General features: G+C 43.9%; 1 protein-coding gene across 1 annotated transcript in view; it reads right to left on the minus strand.

The window, feature by feature from the left end:
* LOC147436489 (protein MICRORCHIDIA 2-like) overlaps positions 1-8,318 on the minus strand; it is a 68,860-nt gene extending 60,542 nt beyond the window's left edge. The window contains exon 1 of the mRNA XM_086489365.1: positions 8,114-8,318. The gene's annotated coding sequence lies outside the window, so the exon portion shown is untranslated. The remainder of the gene's footprint in view (positions 1-8,113) is intronic.
* Positions 8,319-8,809: the final 491 nt, after the last annotated feature.

Raw genomic sequence — 8,809 nt, forward strand, 5'->3', positions numbered from 1 at the left:
TCACCCTGACACTGTTACAGGGCCTTCTACAGGTTCGGACTCTACATCATTTTTTCGGCTATCTGAGGATATATTGCAGGAGTCTAGGCAAGCCATTGCCACAATTGAGCTTGGAGCAGAGCGTTTAGCAGCCACACACCAGCGTCACGCAGCTACCTACGCAGCTATGGAAGGAGCTCCGAAGGTTGCTGAGAGCGCCATCGCCGATAGGGATGCCACTATTTTTGCACTCCAACAGGCCCTGAAGTTAAAGTCTCGAGTGATTAGTGACCATCAAAATCAAGTACAAGGATTTAGAGAATTGCTCTTACATGAAAATAGGACAACACAGCCTACGATGATGGGTATGGGATATGGGTGGACTGGAGCAGGTACACCAGTGCAGCATGCAACAACGGGTCCTTCTCAGCAGTTTATGGGACTTTACTCACAGACTCCAGTTCCCATTTAGTACTACAATCAACAACAACAACAGTATCCTCCTCCTCAGGGGTTTCAGTCTTCACCATTGCCTCAGATGCAAAATATGACTTGTTGTGATGGAGTTGCTGGAGCACATCGCCATGGCTGTGTTACTCGACGTCCTCAGTACACTACAGGACAGGTGCTACCATCTGCCCAACAGCAGATGGCTGGTCATTTCTCAGGAAACACACTTACTGACAAGAGAGCTCAAATACAGCAAGGCCCCACAATCGATTTGATGGCTCCACCTCCAAAGGCTAATACTTCGGATGCAACAGTGGCCACCACTCTTTCTCTTGGATGACAGATTCGAAAGCTCACCATTGTACATACTAGTAGTTTTCTTTCACAGTTTCAGTCTTCCTCTCACCAAGACGGTGAGCGGTCTTGTGGCGGGCAACCTGTAGCAGGGCTACAGTGTCACTTCACAGGACAGGCAGACAGTTGGACAATTAGCTACAGTTGGTCTGGTTCACACTGGACGGACCCTTTGGGTTGGGAGTGACACGTGGCAGGGTACCTACGGTGGTCTAGTGGACATCGTGGCCAGGTCACCACCACCACTCAGTTTGGAGATAGACTTAGCTGACTGGACATTTATGAGCCGTTGGTGACTCTTTATGGTTGTACATATGAGTAGTCGTTTTGGGCCAGTTCTATTATCTTGTACGTAGTCGTCTAGAGCGAGTCTTACACAGAGCACTGCTTCACCATCCCTGCACATCTGAGCCTCGACACCCCCATTTGTACCTGTGAGTCCTGGGCTGGAGCTGAGTGTGCTGCCACGCCAGAGTCTGTACATGGTTCTTTGAGCTAGTCGAGTCCACATGTTCTGGTCCATTGTTGTGTCTCTGTTGTTATCCATTGTTTCTATGTTTCATTCTGTTTGAGAGAGTTTCCATTTGTTTGAGTGAGATTGTCACGTACATTGCACTGAGGGGCACCCACACTGTAGAGAGCACGACACATTATCCGCGCTACAGTTGCACTCCGAAGGAAGATGTCAGAAACCATATAGCTTCGGATAAAAATTTTCTTGAAAGCTTGCCAAGTCCTTGGAGTGTGCTGCTTGGTAGCTGTAGCCATCAACATCTGCATGGTAGTGTCTCTGAGAAAAAAAAAACAACAGCTTGTAACAAATCTTCGATCCTTCTCTTGCAAGTGATCTTAATGGCTTATGCCCTGTAAGACATGAGCGGTGAAGACGGGAGCGCACCCGATGCGCGATGAAGTAAGGGTGGGAGTGGCTAATAAGTCCGGGTTGAAGGGCGAAGATACCTCGATTAAAGCTATGTCTGCTCTTTTGTGGGACCGGTATGCTTTCAGAAAAGCATACGCCTGATGCTCTGATACCACTGTCACAAAACGGGCACCACATGCCAATAGAAAAGAACATACTGGACAGACTTTTAGCACTTCAATAACAACCGAACTGAAAGAGAGAGAGACGACACACGACACGGAGTGGCGAAATTCCACCCCAGAGAGTATTGGTCCCAAACCTTGGCGCCCCTTTCGGTATTTCTTTATATTGCATCAACACAATACAAGCCGGTACTCCAGACTCTGCACCTTCTCCAGGAAGCATGCCAAAGAATGAGCCCTAACCTCATATATTTAAAGGCCCTTGGCCTGAAAAGCAGTTATAGTGAGAAGCCTTCAAAACTCAAAAGCTTCTGGTCCAAAACGCAATGCCAAAAGCTGCCAACGTAATTTACGAAAATCCGTACAGCCTGCCACGTCATCAGCCAGCGCAAAACGCAGAATTCCGTACAACATGCCACGTCATCATGTCAGCGCAATTTTCAAAAATCTACCATGTCATTAGTTTTTGTGTGTGTGCGGGTCCTGCTTTATTTTAATCCTTTGTGTCACTTGGGGCCCCATCGGACGGGGTCCCCATAAGTTGGTAGGACTTCTTCTTCTGTTACTTGTTCTTCTTAGGGTTTAGGCCCCTCGACCGGCATCTGTAAGTTGGCTCCATTCTTTAGGCTTTGACACGTCAACGGTTTGTTAGAGATTATGAACCAAGTGAAAGACCTTTTGGAAAAGGGTCTTATCCAGCCGAGTACTTTACCTTACTGCTCTCCGGTGTTACGGATCTTGGAGAATGTGCATTGATTATAGAGCTCTCAATAACGTCACCATCAAGAACAGAATTCCGATTCCAAGGATCGATGATATTCTTGACCGACTACAGGGATCCTCTTATTTCAACAGGATCGATTTGAAGAGCGGATATCATCAAATCCGAATCGCGCTGGGAGATGTCTACAAGACAACTTTTCGGATGACCTTCAATTTATTCGAATTTTTGATGATGCCTTTTGGCCTTATCAATGCTCCAGCGACCTTTAACCAAATGATGGACATGATTTTCAGAGAATACAGATCTTTTGTTGGCACTTTCTTTGATGACATTATTGTCTTCTTCAAGGATGAGGCTAAACATAGAGAACATCTGCTACAGGTCTTTCAGGCATTGAGAGATCACAAGTTGGTGATCAATGCAAAAAAAAGTGAATTTTTCTTATCAGAGACACTTTTTGGAACACATTGTCTCAGCAGCAGGAGTGCAGATGGACCCGGCCAAGATTGAGACTATTCGTGATTGGCCCGATTTGAAGAATGTCCATGAAGTCAGAAGCTTCTTGGGCTTATGTTGTTACTACCGGCGGTTCATTAGAAAGTTTGCAGAGGTTGCTTCCCCTTTGCATATCTTGAGAAAAGGAGTCCCTTTCTCATGGGGACTGTAACAGACTTGGACACTCCAAGTCAAGAATCAACCGCGAGAGCACCAAATAACCACTTCAAAACAATTCACAGATCACAATAGATTTGCACTGGCCCGGCGGAGTTCCGTGCCTAGAGATATTGGCCCCAAAGTCTGGCGCCCCTTTCGGTATTTCTTTTTAATTAATCAGTTCAAAGTACAAGAGAGTGGCTAGGGTTTCACTCTCAGACTCTGCGTCCAGATGCTCTGAGAAGTGAGGCCCTCACCACTAATTTAAAGGTTACAAGGGATGCCCAAAAGCAGAGCCCCAAAAGCTTTTAAAATAAAAAGCATCTGTTCTCTCTCTCTCTTAGAGAGTCTTTTCTCTTTTTTTTATAAAAAAAAGCAAAATTCGTGTCGCTCATCATTTCAATTTTTTTATTTTTATTTTTTCAAATTTTCAGCCTTCGCGATTTCTGGAAATTAGGGTTTTTGGCAAAAATTAGGGTTTTTGGCAAAAATTAGGGTTTGCAGGAATTTTAGGGTTTCTGGCAGAAATTAGAGTTTCTGCTGTCCGCCACGTCATCACTTTGTGACAGGGACCCACAGAGCTAACTGCCTTTTAGACATTGAAAGAGAAATTGACTACGGGACCAATTTTGACTTTGCCGGATTTGCAGAAGTCATTTGAAGTATATTGTGATGCTTGTGGTCGTAGTCTGGGTACGGTCCATGTCATTGCCTATGAGAGCCGATTGTTTTCAAGGCCGGAATTGACAGCACAGATATATGAGAGAGAGCTTTTGGCGGTGTTCCATGCTCTTACTCAGTGGCGACATTACCTACTCGGAACCGATTTTACGGTCTTCACTGATCATGAGAGTTTACGCTACTTCTTGTCACAGAAGCAGCTATCGGAAAAGCAGATGTGGTGGGCTAACATCTTGTCACAGTTTCACTTCCAGATTGTCCATGTCCACGGAGGACAGAAGAACTTGGTGGCAGATGTTTTGTCCCGGAAGCCGTTGGTCTTGGCTATTTCCGCAATACATCATAGAAGCTTTGAGGACATGGTCAATCAGTACGCCACAGATCCAGATTTTGCAAATGTATTCAGTCGAATACAGAATGGGGAGGTAGTAGCGGGATATTCCATTCGGGATGGCTACTTGATGAAGATAAGGATGTTGTGCGTTACACAGCCATTGAGAGAAAAGGTTCTAACCGAATGCCACTATCCACCATTTACGGGTCATCGCGGCATTGATACCACCTTGAAAAGTGTAGAGAGATACTTCTTTTGGCCGAGACTCAAGAAGGACGTGGACGATTTTGTACGCAGTTGCTTGGTATACCAGAAGGTCAAGTTTGACAGACATAAAGCATAGGGATTGTTACAGCCTTTATCCATTCCCACCCGCCCCCTAAGAAAGTGTTGCTATGGATTTCATTTTTGATCTCCCGAAGACACAGAGTGGGCACGATGGTATCTGGACTGTTATTGACGGATTTAGCAAGCAAGCTCATTTCATTCAAGTGAAGAAAACAGTCAAGCTGGATCATTTAGCAAGACTATTCATTGCCCATATATGCAGATTACATGGCATGCCTGAGACAATTGTCTCTGACACAGATCCCCGATTCACGAGTTTGTTTTGGAAGGCTATTTGGGACAACATTGGCACACGGTTGCAGCTCTCGTCATCTTTCCACCTGCAGAAAGATGGGCAATCTGAGATTGCAAATTCAGTCGTATTGGATTTATTGAAGTCATGCATTTCGGATCAGAAGACTCAATGGGAAAGGTTTTTACCTTTGGTGGAATTTGCCTACAATAACACGATTCACTCTTCGACGGTGAAGGCGCCATTTGAGATTATTGAAGGTGCTCCGAAAGTTCCACCCTTCTTAAGCACGAATTATAAGATTTTTGAAGCCGACCAGTACACGAGGGACTTGGACATTGCTTTTGCCAAGGTCCGGGAGGCTTTAGAGAAATCTCAGGAAAGACACAAAAAGGCAACAGATTGACACCGTCGCGATTTGAAATTAAAGGAGAACGATTGGGTGCTCTTATGTTTTGAGAAGGAACGCTTGAGAAAGAAAAAGAGAAAGGAGAGGCTTTTTCCAAAGCTTAGCATGAACTATTGTGGACCTTTCTAGACCTTTCCAAATAAAAGAAAAGATAAATGATGTCTCCTTTAGGTTGAAGCTGCTCGATATTTGGAGAATTCACAATGCTTTTTATGTGTCTCTTGAAGCCTTTTAAAGGCGATGTGCCCAATGATGGGGAGCCGGATGAGCAACCCAGAGTGGAGGAAAGCGAGGAGATACTCGTTCCAAAACAGATACTGGAACATAAGATAGAAAGATAAAAGGTAAAGTGATGAGGCGGTTCTTGGTTAAATTCAAGTACTATCCCACATTGGATGCAAAGTGGATGGAGGAGGAGGACCTAACAGATACTCCTCAAATTGTGAAACTTTACCTTGAAGCATTCAGTTTAGCACAGTCTACTTCGATAGAACTCCGATTGTCGCATGGACGAATCTAGTGCAATGGATATGCACAAGAGGGGAGTCACTCCGCTCCTTTGTCGACAGATTGCCTTGATATTTTGATTTGATAGAAAGTCACTGATGTCCCTTTGGGTTTCAGGGATACTCCTGAGCTGACAGTATTCTGTTGTATGACTTTATGAACTGGAATTCCCGATAATGAAAATGATACTGATTGATTTGTACTTAACTTGTTTAAGTGCACGAACTGATAGACGAAATGACTGCAGCATTTCAGTCTTATAAATCTCTATAGGCATGATTGCAATATGGATTAGTTAATCGGGCATCTGTGAGGTCCCGATTGGATCTAGATGCGATTACTAAATACGTTGCCGATTAATCATGGTCTGAAATTTGGAATGAAAATTCAATGTGATTTGTCATGTGATGTCCTATGATGTCAAGTGATGTCCTGTGATGTGACTGTTGATTGGTACATGTGCTAGATGTTTTGTTCCTAGTGCGTCGGTACTAAATCAGTGTGCTAAGACAGTTTATGGCCTCTGTCTGTTTTGCAAGCAAAATCGAGGGTGATTACAATGCTTTCAAGAGGGGGTATGTCACAAAATGGTGACGTCGCAATGACACGTGGCAGGCTGATGTGGCCACAGTACATATTTTTGGATTTTACGACGGAAAACCCGCTGACAGGCTGACGTGGCGTTCGTGCAGATTTTCCATAAATCACGGAGCTGATTACATGGCAGCATACGGAAATCCTGGATCTTATGCTGGCTGATTTTTACCAAAGCTTTTGGACTAGTTGCTTTACTTTTACAAGCTTTTAAAGTTGACAGCTTTTGGGGCTCTGCTTTTGGGCATCTCTTATAACCAATAAATAAGTGGACAGGGCCTCACTTCTCAGGGCATCTGAACGCAGAGTCTGAGAGTGAGCACCCTCCCACTCTCTTGTACTTTGAACACAGATTAATACAAAAAGAAATACCAAAAGGGACGTCAGTCTTTGGGGCCAATATCTCTAGGCACGGAACTGCGCCAAGCCGTGTCGACTCAAGTGTGAATTGTGAACTAGTTTGAAGTGAATCTTTGTTGTGTCGCGGTAGAATCTTGACTTGGAGTGTCAAGTTTGTTACACCGTCCTCGTCGTCGTCATCATTGTCGTCAACATCATCGGCAAGTCCATTGCATCTAGACCATTGTACCAGTTTTGTGCAATCAATAGCATAGACCTCTCTTGCCATAGAGAGAGGCCCTTGGAGGAGGGTTTGAGAACCATCTAGTGTCATATTCTTCTCTCTCTCTCAATCTCAGCACCTTCATTCATAGTAGCATTCACTTTGTTTGTGATCATTGCACTCTCTCACTAAAGGAACGGAAGGCTCTCCCTTCCGTAAGTAAGAGGAACCGTTTAGCACAGTTCAGAGCACTCATCTTGAGCAAAGTCAACATTCACTTCAGCTGCACCTTACAATTTTGCTACAATATTAGTTGGTGGTTTGATTGAAGGATGCGACATATTTTCTTCACTATCTTCGCTTCATTAATTACACCCAACAACAAGAAAAGTCAAAAAGTTATTGTTATTTACAAGTCTTTTAGAATAGCATGCATAAAGAGGACTACCTAAAAGCTGCACGCATGCAAGAATATACATCAAGAACATATCAATGCATTAAAAAACAAGGTGTAGGTTCGCTTTGGAATATTTAAAACAATAATATGAAAGGGAAGTCTATGGAGTGAAAGGCAGTGACAAGAAACTCAAGACCCATTGACAAACTAAAAACAAAAAGGAGATTTCAATTTCTTGATAGGTCCAATCAATGTAAGAAACCATACAATTTCGAATATCTTTTCCTCTTAAGGCGTGTTCCCTAAACTCTTTAAAAGGGTAGCTGTTAAGAGCATCAACATTTTTTTATCTGCGTTCTTGGTGTGTGTTATAGAGATGTTCTCATTGTGTGTCTAGTAGAAGCTAAAGTCATCAGCCTTCGCGTAATTTAATAATCATTGACGCATGAGCTAGGAAAATTTTTGATAGACCGGCAGGGTGTGATTTTTATCCTGTGAGCCAGTTCATGTTTACATGTATGCAACATACACGGTTAAAAGGTTCGGTTGCCTGAAATACCCACCTCTTTGAACACTCACAGGCAATTTATTGTGCCATCATCCTTTGCACTCACACACAAATGATTTGAGTTGCTTGCAATTTATTGTGGCATCAAAATCCCAGACCCATGAATTCCAAAGAGACTTTCTTGCACCCCTTCAAATCACAGACCCATGGATTCCAAAGAGACTTTCTTGCATCCCTTCGAACATGCACACGCGCATGCGCAGACTAAAAGACATAATCCATTGAAGAGTAATCAAGAGTTGTTTGAAGGAGAAACGCTGTTGCGATGCTTACCAGTTTGATGAAGAAATCCATAAACAGGACGGAACTGTGGCTGCGCAATAGGAGGAGCTTATACTCTTCGCTCTCTCTCTCTCTCTCTCTCTCTCTCTCTAGACTAGACTTTGCAAAGGGCTCTCTCTCGGACTCTCCCTCCCTCTCTCCCTCTCTCTCTCTCTCTCTTGCAAGGGCTTTCTGCTGCTCTGACAGTTTGAACTCCCAGAAGAATATAGTTTTATTTTAGGCTGCCATTCTATTTAAGGCTTGAACGCTGTACATATGCCACGTGTACCTCCTTAAAATAGAATGTCAAGAGATTTGATTCTTTTATTTTGGGTAGAAGTAAGAGCTCGGTCGCACCCAAGTGGGAGGAAAGAGGCTAGAGGTCGAAACATTGTCTTACAAATGGTTTTCGCGGTTGCTCAGCACAAGCATCTTTAGTAGAATTTCATCAATACACTCCACCTTCAACGTTTTCTTTTTTTTTCGGGGGGGGGGGGGGCTCAGGACTAAGTGGCACGAGCATGGGAGGGTGGGATCTACAGCGGGGGCATTGTGGGCCGTAGATCCCAGTGGCGGCGTCGAAAGTAAATAAGGGTACCCGATATTGCTTTTTATAATAAAAGCAATCTAAGGTACCCTAATTTACTTTCGGCGCCCGTCCCTAATTTACATGTTTTAAGTAAATTAGGGCCCCCACGTTTCACAACG

This window comes from Adiantum capillus-veneris, chromosome 18 (genome assembly GCF_014529385.1).
Source record: "Adiantum capillus-veneris isolate H3 chromosome 18, ASM1452938v2, whole genome shotgun sequence".
Lineage (NCBI taxonomy): Eukaryota > Viridiplantae > Streptophyta > Polypodiopsida > Polypodiales > Pteridaceae > Adiantum > Adiantum capillus-veneris.